Source organism: Xiphophorus couchianus, chromosome 24 (genome assembly GCF_001444195.1).
Source record: "Xiphophorus couchianus chromosome 24, X_couchianus-1.0, whole genome shotgun sequence".
In the NCBI taxonomy this organism is placed as follows: Eukaryota; Metazoa; Chordata; class Actinopteri; order Cyprinodontiformes; family Poeciliidae; genus Xiphophorus; species Xiphophorus couchianus.
Genome location: NC_040251.1, coordinates 10,872,671 through 10,888,075, shown reverse-complemented (window position 1 = coordinate 10,888,075; position 15,405 = coordinate 10,872,671). Strand labels below are relative to the sequence as shown.

General features: G+C 37.6%; 1 long non-coding RNA gene across 8 annotated transcripts; it reads left to right on the top strand.

Moving 5' to 3' along the window:
* Positions 1 to 379: 379 nt before the first annotated feature.
* On the top strand, positions 380 to 12,585 carry LOC114140767 (uncharacterized). 8 transcript variants are annotated; one of them, XR_003594673.1, is made up of 6 exons: positions 383 to 509; positions 1,572 to 1,705; positions 3,779 to 3,829; positions 4,430 to 6,819; positions 8,863 to 8,937; positions 9,174 to 11,069. It is a non-coding gene; the product is annotated as an uncharacterized LOC114140767 (long non-coding RNA). The 8 variants fall into 8 exon arrangements; XR_003594672.1 differs by lacking the exon at positions 9,174 to 11,069 and adding an exon at positions 11,110 to 12,585 and having other exon boundaries at positions 384 to 509; positions 4,430 to 6,590; XR_003594670.1 differs by lacking the exon at positions 9,174 to 11,069 and adding an exon at positions 11,110 to 12,585 and having other exon boundaries at positions 380 to 509; positions 4,430 to 8,937.
* The last annotated feature ends 2,820 nt before the right edge of the window (positions 12,586 to 15,405 follow it).

Sequence of the window (15,405 nt, the reverse complement as noted above, 5' to 3'; positions counted from 1 at the left end):
TGCAATTGCTTTTACTTTAATCAAAATATTAGCTCAGGCAGAGCTAACAACCTAACGCCTTTTATTGAAGCCTTTCTCTGAAAAAAGAAGAAAAGAAAATTGACAATTGTCATGCCAAATAAGTTATCCCAGACAAAATTTCCTTCCCAAGCATCGGGAGCGCGCACTGGAGAGGACCAGGGAATCCAAATAAAGTGCCTTGATTTCAACCACCTGGACGAGAGTAGAAGCGAATATTCTCGATGCATGGGCTCGCTTCCGCTCTGCGCCTGTTTGTAAACATGCGTCACGAGCATGTGATCAGGTCGACGCATTCTGCAGCGTCATCCAATGAGGGCACGGGGGTGTGTGCGCGAGGGCGTGGCCTGCGGGTGTTGCTGTGAAAATGTCGATGGGCAGGGGTTTTCGTAAGGGCAGTGGGGGACCACTCTGTTCTGAATAACAAGCCGAGAGGTTGGTGTGAGGTTACAGCACAAGCGGTGACAGAGCAGCAAGATGACGAGACCGCAGTGAGTAACACATCTCACCTTCCGTTTTATGGTCTTGCTGTTCCACTGAAACATCTTTCTATATAGATATATAGGTTAGAGTGCGTCTATGGTGGGCGGTGCTATTGTAATGATGTTTGGTAACGTGCTCTACTTAGTTTTTTTTCTTCTCCACAGTATGTTTATATAATATACTCGTCAATCCTCGCCATAATTTCCCTTAAAACTGTTTTAAACGTCTTTATTTATCAGTGGAAACCTATAATAAATTAGGCATGGCCGCGACTGATCATGTGCGCAGTTTCAATTTTTCTTTTTCTTCTCTTTTCAGCATTGTTCAGCATTTGCAGTCGTACGCTTTCTTAAAACGTGAAAACTGAAAAGATCAGATTTGCGTGCGGATCTACGTCCTGTAGCAGTCAGAGGAGTTGGGTGGGATGGAGAGGTGCGCTGGATGCATCCTGCTGCGGGAGGATGTTGCGCACTTCAATTTACCAAGAGAGTGAGAGCACGGTGCATCCATGTGGTTCTGCGTAATCTCTGCAAATACAAATATTTGGGTTTATTTATTGCTCCTGCGGAATTTGACCCTTAATTCAATGCGAAGCTGCGGTTAACTACAATGACAAGTTGAAAAGTTACCGAATAAGAAGTAAATATGCTGGATTTCCCAAATGTTCACTTATTTAGGGAATAAAGCGGTACGCATTTTCTATGAGATTCCACTATCATGTCGCCTCCTTCCTTCTCGTTTAAGTCATATTATATATATATTTAAGTCATAGTGAGTATATATATATATATATATATATATATATATATATATATATATATATATATTTATATATATATATATATATATATAAAGTCAGAATCAGCTTTCTTTTATAAAAGAAAGAAACTCTTATAAGTTTCTACTTATAAGAGTAAAACAGAAGAAGTTAAGAGTTTATAGTTGTTCTGTATTTTGATGCTGCGCCAGCACCTTGACTCAGCTCCATCCATCTAGAGGTTTCATACGCACTTCTTTTTCCCTCCCGATGTAAACAAACCACCACTCAGCAATACTGTTCTTTAACACAGGATGGCGTATTTCTGCAGGTTTGTACAGAATGCAAGAAAGTTACACCAAAACTGACTTAATGAAATGAGTCCGTTTTCATACTGGGAGGATGCAGTGCTACAAAGTAAACCGAGACCAAGCACCGGAAAAGGGGGTAAGTGAATGTTTTAGTCTTAATTTAATTCCAGGTCAGAACAATCTGTTCTGTTTTGAGGTAAAACAATGATATGAACCTGGGGTTGTTTTGTTTTGTTTTTTTGGTGCTTCAGAAGCAATAACAACAACAGCGTTTTTTTTTTTCTCTCTATGAAAAAAGTTTTTACATTAAATGAAAGATGAGAACACACTGGAGAAATAGCAGCAGTGCAGCAAAGCTGAATGAGTTTCAGTTTTCATGTGCAGGGTGTGGCCGTGGACAAATAAACAACAGTAGTTGTAAAACTACTTCTATTCATAAATGTGTTCATTTATATTTCGATATTAATTTATAAAAAGTTTATTATGCATATTTAATTATGTTAGTATATTTTTTATTATTTATTAAAGATTATGACATTTCTAAATGCACCTATTTAGAAAAAGCCAAAAAGGCTGTGCAGCAGTCTTTCTGGCATTTAAAACTATGTGTACACACTAGTTTTTCTGTTTAGATGATAAATATTTTAATTTAACAATCTAAACACTTTTTTATTTTAATAACACTCATATAGTAACTGCATTTTCTCAACAACATTAAACATTAAACATTTCTGGAATTGTGCTTATTGTTCCTTTTAATAGTCAAATACGATGTCAATAGAGCTGACTGGGCATCTTTCCAATGCAGGGATTAAGGTTTAGGAAGTGGAACAGGAACAGCTGATAGATGACATGGCTAAAATTAACGCACTGTCCGCTGGATGAGAAACAAAAATAGCAGACAGGAAGAGTCGACACGTGGATGCATCAGTAAATCTGTTGCCGTGTGTGGGCGTGTGTGTCAGCGTAAACAAAAGGCACTTTTTTATTTCTGGTTTGAATCAACAAAGCCAAATTTCCTGAAATGAAAATATTTTAACATTAAACCTAATTTTCAGGTACTTGTACAATCAAAGTCTTGGAAACTTTTTACATGTTCTGCCACTTTGTACCTCAAACTTCAGTGAATTTTGTTGAGATATTACTTGATGGACCAATACAAAGTAGTCCGCATAAAATGATACAAATTTTCTCCAAAACGTTCCACATAAAAAAAAAATTCAGACCTGTATTTGCATTCAGCCCCATTTACTCTGTTAGCCCAAAATAAAAGGCACTGCAACCAAATACCTTCAGAAATCACTTAATTACTAAAAAAATTATAATTGCAGGAGAAGTGTTGACTCGGTGGGTTAATTACAAATGCCTGCCACACCTTTTAAAATTTACTAGAAAAAAAAAGGGAAAACCATGAATATTTTTGGATCCCCTTCAGTTATGTGCCACTTTGATGCAGACTATCTCACCAAAGCTCAATAAAACACATTAAAGTTCGTGTTTCAGTTGTTTCATTCTAGTTGTTTCGCGTAGAACTGCACTTTTGGACTGCTGAAATCTTTATCCTGGAAGGGGCAGGTAAACCTCCGTCCACAGATCAATACTCTCAGTCTGCACAGGGCGAACATGCTTTGATCATTCAGACCCATTTATGTTTCATTTATAGCTCCAGGGTGAAAGGTGATTATTTTAAAGATGCTCTCCTTTCTTTGTTTTGCTTTCTGGACCTGGCTATCAGGAGCCAAAATGAGAAGACATTTTATTATGTTAAAAATGGTTCCAAAACAGAGTTGTCTTCACTTCATCTCTCAGCAGATCCAAACTCAGAATAAAACATAATCAGCTGTTTAGGAATTCAACCATTTTTATTTATTTTTTTTACTAATGACTAGCATCATTCTGATACAGTGAGTTTATTTACCCATTGTTTTTTTTTAGGACAAAGCTTGTGTTTCAGCTTGACACATAAAGAGGACTTTATGCTTCAGAAATACTGACAGACCCAAAAAGTACAGCTTTGTTGCTGGTAGCACACAAGTCCATAAAAGAGACTGAATCAAGCTTGTTGCTCCTATTTAAATGCCAGGCTGATTGCAAACAAGTAGTTAAAACATTTTCCCCCATGAACATAAAAAATGTTGATACTAAAGTTATTGCTTGTGTCTAAGTTTAACTCTGTTTAACTTGTATCTTTTTTTCCCTACTGCTACAGCACCCCTGACCCACTTACGTTGGGAGCAAAAAAGCAAATCATCCAATCAAGGTAAGGCAGCAATCACATCAGACGCAGCCTGAATGCTCAAAATAACCACTGCCAAAACAGACTATTTATAAGATGGGAACACAATCCTTTTTAAAGACAACACAACTTCCCATTTTCCATATAAATCTGTTAATTTTTCCTTTATCTATTCATCACAGTTCCTTGCCAAAGTAGACATTACCTTTTAGCTTTTCACAACTGGTCACATTACAGCCAGAAAAAGTATTTTATTGGGATTTTATGTAACCAACATAAAGTAGTACATATATGTCAATTGGAATTATTATTTGTATTCAACCCCCCTAACTCTAAATAGAACCAAGTACAACCAATTCAGAAGCCACATACAGTAATTAATAAACAAGGTCCACCCATGTGGACTTTAGCATCAGTATAAAATACAATATGGTTACCTAAAATAGAAGTAATAAATAGTTCATATTGTCACTTTCATTGTTATCACAAAAGTACCACAGAATATCGTGAATATTGTAAGAAGCGTTTAAAATTTCTTGTCTGAAAGTAGCTGAAACTAAAGGGGAATTGAGTTTTTTCTTTTTAATTACGATACTTGATAAAACTGTGCTGTGTTTTCTTTAGGGATAATCTATGGTTGGTTGCACTGAAGAGGAAGTCCATGTGGTTGGTCGAATCATCGAAGAGTCAGACATGCATGCCTCACATGTGATGTACTTTCCTATAGAAGTAATATCAACAAAGAGTTTGTCTGAGCATAATATGCTGAAAGCGACGTACCTGTGACAGTAACATGTAAGCCAGGTACAGATTGAGTCAGATCCACATCAGGCGGCATTAAAAACAATATCTGAGTGCTTACGCAACCGATAAACACGCTGGTGATGGTGTGCCTTTAAAACCAGTGGGTTGTCAGGTGATCAAGGCGGCTCAGACACAGGAGCCTGAGTGCGTCTGTAGCTGGGAGCAGAGCGCCAGAGAGGAGAGCAGCCGAGAGGGAGAGACCTGTTTAGAAAGGAACATGGGGGGAGATGAGGACTCAGCTACATCAGAGTGGGGGGCCAGAGGCTCGTGGTGGTAGGGTCCCTTTAACTGCAGTCTGCTTGTGCTCACTTGCCTTGTGTGACAGCTAGCAAGTGTGTTTCTGGCTCAGCTTGATCAAGAAGCTGCGTTTGTGTAAGCCACAACAGTGGCATAAAAAAAAGCACAGAGAATTAAGTGCTGCGTCACACTCAGGAAGAGAAATAGTGTGATCATGCGCGCGTGTGCACAGCTGCGTGTGTGTTGGTGTGTACATACGCATTTGAGTAGACTCTGTTGTGTTTGTCTGGCAGTGGGTAGGGTGTGTGTGTGTGTGTGTGTGTGTGTGAGAGAGTTGGACGTAGCAATCTAATAGCAGTTCTGCTGTTGCAACAAGATGGAAATAAAAGGAGTGTGTGTGCTTTTCAGTGGTGAGCAGAAAGGAAGCGAAGGGGAGATACAGAGAGCAAGGGAGAGCAACTCAGAGTCAGTGGAAGAGAGTGATTTCGGATTAGTTGCTACGTCACTTTTTCATGTCGAGAGAAACAGAAGCTGAGATAACAGAAGCCCAGAGTCATCACCCGGAGGAGGCACGTTGCTTTTCGGACACCTTCAGCTTCTGCCCTCTTCTTCTTCTTCCTTGGTAGTTTTGATGTGCTCTACGTTTAGAGTGTGTGCGCGTGCGTGTGTGTGTGTTGCGTAGTTTTTGTGAGCTGGTGCCTGAGTTTCAACATGGATGCTGAGGATTTGACACAGTTAGTTACTAGAGCTTGTTTTGATTGGTTGGTTAGGTGGCGCTGGTTGCGACAAACAGGTTAACAGCACGAATATTCAGCCTGGGATGTTTTTCAAAGAATTCATCGAGGTACAGCGCTGTTTTCCCCACTCTCTCCTCTAGGAATATGGGTGATTTTTTTTTGCGAATAGGTTAAAATAATCAATGACGGTGCGGTCTGACCCTCCTAGTATGCAGTCAGGTGACACATACAGCAATTCAAGTGAAGTTACATAATAAATGTATCTGTTAATGTCGCATCATGTGCGTCTGTATTAAAATAGAACCAGCTCTGGACTCTTCTGGTTAACTCTGCTGAAGTTGATGGAAAGAATCAGCATCCAGACTTGGAGGCAGAGGCTGCTGTATGTTGCTGTCACATACCACTCCGTATCTGGTGATACTTTCATCATGTGAGTTGTTTTCACCCGCCAGAGCCATTGGGATCTGGCAAAACCCTTCCCGAGACACATTTGTTTCTGCGTAGTTAGGAGAGACAGAGATGGTGACGCAGTCGCTTCTGGGCTGGACTTTGCTGCAACCGGCTAGTACCTCTCCTTTTTCCTCTCAGTCTGTTTATCTGTGTGCCTATCTATCTGTCTATCCGTCTCCTGGAGAAAGGAGAGGGTAAGTAGGTTTAAATGTCATGGCTCTGGATCAGAAACAGATAGAGAAGAAGAAGAGAGAGGGAGGGAGAGAAGGAAAGAGAAAAACATAAGGTGGAGAGGAAGCACAGAGGGGTGCTGAGATGAACCAAAACAGAGAAAAGTTGTAAACCTTGTTCTTTTTTGTGACTTAGCTTTGGCTTCTCTCCAATGTACATGAACTGGACTGGACTTCCTAAAACTGCTGCATCACAAGCCTTCATGCCAAGGCTGCATTCTCATTGGATGGGAGGAGCTTCCCAGGCTTCACAGCATTTCATTGGCTTAAAAGAACAGGCAGCTGACATTCAACCTCTGATTGGCTGGGACGCATTGTTTTCTCACAGTAAGGTTTAGCACTCACTAGAACACTTTTCTATGAATACATGACTTAGTTATTGCACAGTGGTTCATTGTTGACATTTATTGATTTTAAATGCAAAAAAACAAAAGAAATTTCAATGATAAATGCAATGAGAGTTTGTCCTATGCATAAATTACATTATTCAAAGACATTTTAAGATGCTCTTCATTCCATATCTAAGAGGAGGAATAACAAAACAATTTCATATCAAGTGAGTCACTCTTCCAGGAACCTTCCCATGAATTCTCAGTGACGTATCAGTTCCTTTCTAGGAAACTAAAGAGCTCGTTGAATTCATACTTTTCTGGACTGTCAGTAAAGGAAATCTGCTGGTTATAGCACAGCGTTTCCTGTTCATGGTAGAAATTTCAGAAAAAGCTCCAAGATGAGAGAGAGTTTAAAAAAAAAAAGTTTTTCCTGGCTTGATCCCCAGTATGCAGAATATGCAGCGTTTCCGAGACGTTCAAAGAGCATCTGCTGCTTATGTTCTGCATTGCAGTCGCTGCCTGTGCTAATGGCATAGCGTACTTTATACCATTACGCTTTGGTTTAAATTTTAGTCAACGAATCTTAACTGTGGTGCTTACAATGTGAAGTCCTGAGGATTTAGTTTTACTATTAAAATATGAGTTGACATTTCCAGATTTTCACAAGCTCTAAAAGAATATTAGAGAAAGAAGAGCTTGATCACATTTTCATAGAAAAAAAATCCTCTTTCAGTATCTGAGAAACTGCTTTACATTGAAGACGAGAGACTAAATACCTAAACAGTTATTAAAGTTTTAATGATTTACCTTACAATGTGCTATGTAGCAACTCTTGGAGATTGTTGATGTTATTCGGATGCTTTATTTAGATTGCTCTTTAATGTAAGAAGATATAAGAATGTGCTTAAAATCACTTGTTTAATCATTTCATTTGTAGACCTTCCTGCTGTGAAAAGTCATTAATTATTTAAATTCGGAGTAAAGCTACTGCTCACTACTGCATGAAAGAGCAATTAATGCAAAACATGTTATTATGATTTTAAAACAAAGACTGGGTCATTATACAATTGGCATTTTTAACCAGCTTTAGCATCTTATATTAGGGATTAGTGCGGTTTCATGGAAACAGTATTCTTTGGTGTATTCTTTCAGTAGGATAATGTTCTTTGCTACAAGGCTCAGAACGGTGTACTAGTACCAAACAAGATCTTGGTTTTGACTTGGTCTCCAGATGCCACAGATCTCTAATCCAATTGATCTGTATGATGGGCTGGAGCAATAAGTCTAATTTGCTGAGGAGAGGATCACACTTTGTGAAGTTCATCTTTTGTTGGATCAGGCCTGTTTTGGCTAAAAAAAATGGGCCCAGCGCACTGTTAGGCCAGGGGTTATAATGTTATGCCTGATTGATGTATAAAGAACTATGTAGAATTACTTACGGTCTGTAAAGTACCATTGTACACAATCAGTTTATATTAAACAAAACAAGTTTTGATAAGTTAATTGCTTATCTATGTGTTTCACTGCAGTGAATTCTAACACAGCAGTAAATCTCCAAGAGCAAACTTAAAAATTTACTGCTGTGTTAAAGTTTCTCCATAAATATGGACCTGTATTTATCCCCACTGATTTCCCTTGTGTGCTCTGCAGTCTCATTGCAAATGTGTCGTTTGTCACTCTCCCAAGGCCTCCTGTCCCTTTAAATCTTTTATAAGCGTTACACAACAGGTCGAGTAGCACACAAGCAACAAACAACCCGAAAAAGAAAACTGACAGGGCAGGGTGGAGCGAGCCAGGCAAAGGAATCAGACACCTACCGCCAGGGAGGCCCTCTGATCAGAGCTGTCATTGTGGCTACCATGCAAACAGACTCAAATACAACATCTTAATACTCCCTCACGGAAACAAACAGCTCGGCCTTGCCACCTGAAGCCTGATAAATGGCTCGTAAATGCTGTGGGAAAGAACCTGTTGTGAATGTTCTAGGCTGGGACAGGATTCACTTGATTTACCTGCTTGTAAAAATTACGGTTTTTCAATAGCTTGTTCACCTGTATATTAACAGCAAAAACTTCAGGGGTAAAGAACAAGGAAATTAGAGATGGTTGGTTAGTTTTCTACTTAGTTGAGGTACTTGGCAACAAGTCAGTGAACTGGCCACTACCTGTCCTTGCCCCACCCTCTCTGTGCATTGTAGCTTTGCTTCTGCGTCATGGCTCTCATTGCCAGCAATTGACTGCTACTTCCCTTCTCGTTTCCTCTTGTAGCGGCTGGAGACGAACAAACTATCCTCTATTCTTCCAAGCGACAGAGAGAACGGGATTAATCTCGTTTGTCTGCAGGTGAGCCTGTAAGTCAGAGGTATACAACACAGAGGAGGCATTTAGAGTGCATATGCTGTTGTTGTTTGGTCCTTCACACATCCATGTAGCTTGGATTATATGTCAGATGACTTGTGTGGGTGTGTTAGAGGGAAAAGAGTGACTGAGAAGTGTACGGGTGCTTTTTCAAAGTGTTTTTCCACTTAATCATTTGCTTTTGATGTCTTTATCTACTTCATTTGTTTCCCTTAATTCAGATTTTTAACAGACTATGAACCAGATTCCATAAACCTGAATCTTAAACCACCCTGGAGCTCATGCTGTGGGTCAGTGGAGGTCCTTGCATGATTGATACTACTGTATGTGCAAACCCCTGAATGAATCTGTGTTTTGCTGATTAACGTGTAATCAACGAAAAGGTAACTACCATCTATGCTTGATTACATTATTAACAGTGGCTTTTGTTCTTGTCTTGTTGCTAAAGGTGTATTTATGATAAAAAAAAGACATCAACATGTTCATTTTAGATTTTTTACAAATAGAATGAAGGGGTTTCTCTTTCAAACAGATTTAAACTTTTTCCGTTTACTGTACAAAAAGTCAGTTCAGGTTTTACTTAGCTTTTAACTAGGTGATCAAATGCTGTCCAAAGTACATAAAAACGGTCAAATAGTTAAATTTAAGAATATAAATTTTAGAGTCTATAAAAGAAGGCTAAGGTTTTTTCATTTTCTCGTACAGTGTTTACGCCACGTCTTATTTGCATAACTATGTTGACTGGATATGCAAATAAACAGCAGAAAGCATGTCTGCGGGGCACATGACTGAAAACTTTTTTCCTCTTCAAGCTTCCGCACTGCCCCCTGACACAATAATGCCCTGAGGAACGAGCCTTTTTGAAATCAAAAACAGCTGCTGACTCAAATCGTGAGCTTCACCAGTCACCCAACCTTTAAGGTTGATGCTATGTACATCACAGGGGAATGCAGTGCCCCCCTAGACGAATTACACCTAAATCATCACTGCTGGTGATCCCTTACAGACTCTGAAAGCCTAACTTTGGACCCTCATCTTGTTATTTAATGTGCCTTTAATTTATTTGGTAAAACACAAATCTGTAGAACTGTCCTGTTTTAGGCACTAAAGTCTCCAAATGAAGCAGCTTTTAACTTTGACTTTACTTCTAATGCTCCCAACGGTGCAGTATTATAAATATTACTGATGTCAGCAGTCCCAGCTGAAACAGAGAACCTGTGTATAACTCTGTTGTGAGTAAATGCCATGCATCTCTGAGTCATAGTATTGTGGGTGTTTGGTTTATGCATAATTCACATCTGCAGACAAAGAGTGAAATAAATGACTTAGTTTTCATCCACAAAAATATGCATTTGTATATAACTCCTACACCTCAACAAGATTACATTATGTATGACTAAGCAAGCTTGACTTGAAGTTACTGCAGATTTGAAAATGTGTGTATTTGCTTCCAGGATTCATCCATATCTTCCCAACTCTACTTTTACTGTATCTATCAGATATGTTGTAGTAGTTACAATAAGTATAAATAGATGAGGCAAGTTATTGAAAAATTATTCTTGAACCTCAACATGTTCATTCACATGACAGCTACAAATTGTTTTCTTTTTTTTTTAAACTTCACTGAGAAATATGGTGTACATAGTTGATGGGAAGATTGATTGATGTAGATATAGAACAACTGTGGAGGAAAACTTGCTAGAGACACTTGTGTCTGGGAGGCTACAATAGAATAGTGTAGATCAAAAATATACAGTATGTCGTTGTTAGAGTGACCCAAATTCTGGACCTGAATCCAGATGAAAATATGTTGCAACACTTGAAAGTGGATATTTGCAGAAAATCTCCATGCAGTCCAACTGAGCTTGAGACACTTTGGAAAGAATAGACAAAAATGTCTAGCCTTTAGAAGTGCAGAATTGCTAGATAAACCTACGTATATACCACATAAAAGTTGCAGCAAAAGGTGGTTCTACCATCATTGCATCAGATGGGCTGCATACAAAACCATGCCACAATCTTATGGCATGGGTATATTTCCAATCATATGTCTGATAAAGACTTAAAAAAAATCTGTTTATTTAATTCCGGTTTAAATTAACACTTTATATATATATATATATATATATATATATATATATATTTTTTTTTTTTCAGATTCCACTGAATATTCCACTCTGATGATGAATTTTACCAGAGGTGCCCCCTTTGGAAGCTGGTTTCAGATGGTGGCTTAGAGTGTTGTCATCTGTCTAGCACCATTTGAAATCAGTGTTCTTTGGGTGGGAAGTGTTTCTTTGCACTGGCAGAAGGCAGAAGCAACAATGAGCCCGTCACCATAGATATGACGCTGTAAAGAAACACACACAACTCTCTGAGGCTCCCTCCTTAAAGAACATCAAGTCTCTGAGCTACAAATCACGTCTACCAAGATGTTTTTCACTTTTCAAGTCCCTTTGTCCTCTCTCCAAGGTTGACTGATTTCTTTTGGTGTTCGGAGTCTGTTTCTCTTTCTAGCACCATTTGAAATCGGTTACAATGAAGGACAGATCTCATCATACCTTGAGGAGGAAACTCTGCTGCATTGTGGCCTTTCTTGGATTGGGTGGAGTGAAACTTGACATTAAGGCTATAAACTAAGAAAAGCTACATGGATGTGCATGTGCATGTAGAGGGGTTATGTTAGATTTTAATAAGTATGAAATAAAGTGTCATGTTACTTAAATTTTTTAGATTTGAAGCTATTCCTCTTTTTATCCACAAGGTGGCAGTATGATATTGGGGCATCGAATGTCCACCAAGCTTAGCAAAACCCACACCAAGTCTAGCTACAGATATAAATTGGACATGGTGCGTTGTAACTTGATGTATCATATGAAAGGCATGTTTTAAAATCTGGTATTTTCAGAATTTAATTGACTGCCACATAAATGCTTATTTAATTAAATTTCTATTGAAAAAGTGGTGATAGTACATATTTTAAGCAGGGCATACATATTTGTACTCAATATTAAGCTCATGCAGGTTACTCATATGAAATGTTTTAAGAAAATCAACCAATAGCTAAGAGTGTAAGTAATTATTTTTAACATTAATTAAGCTAATATACATTCACAAATAATTACCTGAGCGAAGAAACAAACATTTTTTACTACCAAAAACGAAATTATATGCAAACTACAACTGCAATGAAAATGTATGACTAGGGAGTGAAGGTTTACTAGTTTAAAGGCATAATATATATTTAAGATTGTGGCACTGTCAGTCTTTCAAAAACCTAAGGAAATATGTTTGAAATAATCTTCAAAAGTAGCTAAAGTAGGTTAAAGTTCACAGTGGAAGGCATGCCTCAACATTGCTCTGTTTATATTTGGAAAGCTACCTTTGTTCTAAGCTTGTTTACTTGTTCTTGAAACACTATACTGTACAGATGAATGGTCAATGTAACCACACCCATAAATCCCATTCCAGCAGTAGACATTGTTAATTCAGAAGAACTGTACAATACTTCTTAATGTTAGCTGTAAATGGTAAAAGAGGTAGCTAGTTTTCTAGATAAAAAAGTTTTTACAGTGTCTCTCACATGCAATTTACAATTTTGTAACATGACAAAAATATAAATTTGTGCTCTATCTAAAATTGTTGGTGGTTTATTTTAATCTTGCAAAAAAGCCTAACATGACTAATAACAAGTGAAGACAAATTGAAGGTTTGCAGCCAACATCACTGAAACATGAAACTCAAATGAGTCTTTCATGTTGGCATCATCTATGTTGAGGTTTAGGACAGTTGCTGTATTTAAAAAATAATGGAAGAACCTCCAGGTACTACAGCCTGTTTTCCAGTTTGAACTCTCCTTGAGCAGTCCAAGCAAATCTAAGTCTGCTAAGAAGAAAGAGGGCAAAGACACTCAAAGGATCTGAGACAGTAATCAAATGAAAACAATATATTTATGGGGAAGCAAATAGTAAATTACAAGAATATTTAATCAACTGGGATGATTTGATATAAAGAGGATTTAATGGAGTTGTTGAACAATAACTCCCCAAATCTAGTGGAACATAAAGTCTAGCCATTGTGACATTTACAGTTGAGCCCTACTTTTTGTACTAATACAAAATATCCTAAATTTTGTTTTACATGTAAGTTACTATCAACACGTTTTTTTAAAATGTTTGTAAAATCATTTCCAACTGCGTATAGCAGTTTTTAAATATTTTCTCCTGAATAAAATAAAGTTCTGTAATCAGTGAATAAGATACACTTAAGAAATTTAGAAACCATGGTGATGACGCTAATATACATAAGAAAAAGTATAGATCTAAGAACCAATCCTTGAGGTACTCCACAACTGATATTGTGCAAAGCAGATATTAACTTCTAGAAACTGTTCTCTGTCCTTTAGGTAACTTCTAACCCACTCATGTGCCAATTGTCTGATTCCATATTTGTACAATAGCTTCTTCCCTTTTATAAATACAACTAACATTTTCAGGGTGCTTTCTGTATTTACCCAGGTTATCTTTCACAAAATATGTTTTGATGATCTGAAACACTGAAAGAAATTATCCAAACATATCAAAAAATATATCTTTCAGGGACAAATACATTGTCCCTGAAACACTGAAAGAAATTATCCAAACATATCAAAAAATATATCTTTCAGGGACAAATACATTTCACAGCACCATAAACATTCCCATCTTAAAACAAAGCAAAGACTACCGAATATGAAACTATCATAGAATTGCATTGATATCTAATTAAATTGTAATAGTATGATTTTAAATTAAGCAATTTCATGGGGGAGTTTTAGTTTTCAATTCTCCCCATATTCTACGAGTGTTCTTAAATACACAATAAACCCTCAAAGATGTAACACTCATAAATGAAGGATGTAAACGGATTTATTGCTTTGTTCATTTTCCAAACCGAAAAATTCATAACAAGATATGAGCAAGCCCCAGTCAATATATACAATACCAAGCAATACGTACAACTGGATTTCTTTTTTATTTAATACATTTCCTTAAATAGGAAAGGGAAATGCAGGTTTCATTTCTCTGCTCAAAATACAGCAAAAAACTTTTTTTTAAATATATTTCAAAAATAAAAGGCAGAACCAGTGCAATATTTAGAGTGGTTTTCAAATATACCTGTGTGATCCAGCTTAATTCCAGTGTTTAGATGGTTGAGATATTACTCTTTAACTCCTTGATATTAAATATTTTTAAAGGGGCAGTATTGTGTATTTTTCAGGTACATAGAACCATTTAATATCTCATTCAAGGAACTATGTAACCTTCAGTTCTTGTAAAAAATATGGCATATATCACATGACTTAAAATAAATTTGACTTTGCAGCTTTATGCCAGGAGAGATTAATGGATTTCATAAACATGCATGAAAGAATAAAGGCAACACTCCAGGTACGTTTTTGATGAGGGAATTACATTATAGAATGACATAAAGTTAAAAAACGTTGGTTTTACATGATACTGAACTGTAACAAGGTAGCCGTTCGCGGTAGGATTTTACAGTGACGATGAAGCGTTGAGGCAGAGTCAGGTGGAAAACAGCAGTGGTTTTATTCTTCACACAACATCAACCAACACTTCACAGGTGAAAACTGCAGTCTTAAATAGTCCCAGCTGTGACGGATCAAACCACCTTTAATTCACAGGGGAATCTCAATTCATCAATATCCACTTATTTAATTAAAATACCTTTTACTAAATATAAACATTTCTATTTACTTTTTATAAATATTTTATGTTTTATCATTACACCAAATGAAACACCACAAAACCCATAAACAATTCCCCCCCCCACACTTTTCAATGGCCTCTCCCGGAGACTATATATGGTGTCTGGACCCCCGGGGCAGTATTTGTCCAAACACCCTGGAGAGGACACAGAAAAGACAGGTGAGTCACTCTACATTAGCACTCCACACCCAACAGATTATGCACAACGCATTTGCTCAGTTTTACCCACTAGTAGCTCATTGCTCTGAGTAACAATTATCCTCCCTCCACAGGCAACCACCTCACTCGTCAATGAGGAGCAGCTGTGCAGAGCCCAGAACAAAAGGCTACATGCTAATGTCTAAAAATACTCAATAAATACAATTAAAACTTCTTGTGTGCAAATTGTTACTGATGTGCAAATCTATGCTTAAAGTGCAGTGCTAAATAAAGTGCTTGTTAATAAAGTGCAAAAATACTTTAAAAATGCAATACAGTGATTTCAGTAAAATAGTCCCAGTAATGAAGATCTCTTCATTACATTTCCTCCCTCCTCTCTTAAAAGCACAGTACCTCAGTCCTCTGACACTCTGGATAAACAGTCAGCAACCACATTAGACTTCCCTGGCTTGTACTGGACTGTGAAGTCAAATGGCTGCAGTGACAAGTACCATCCAGCGATACGGGCGTTGGCATCCCTCATTCG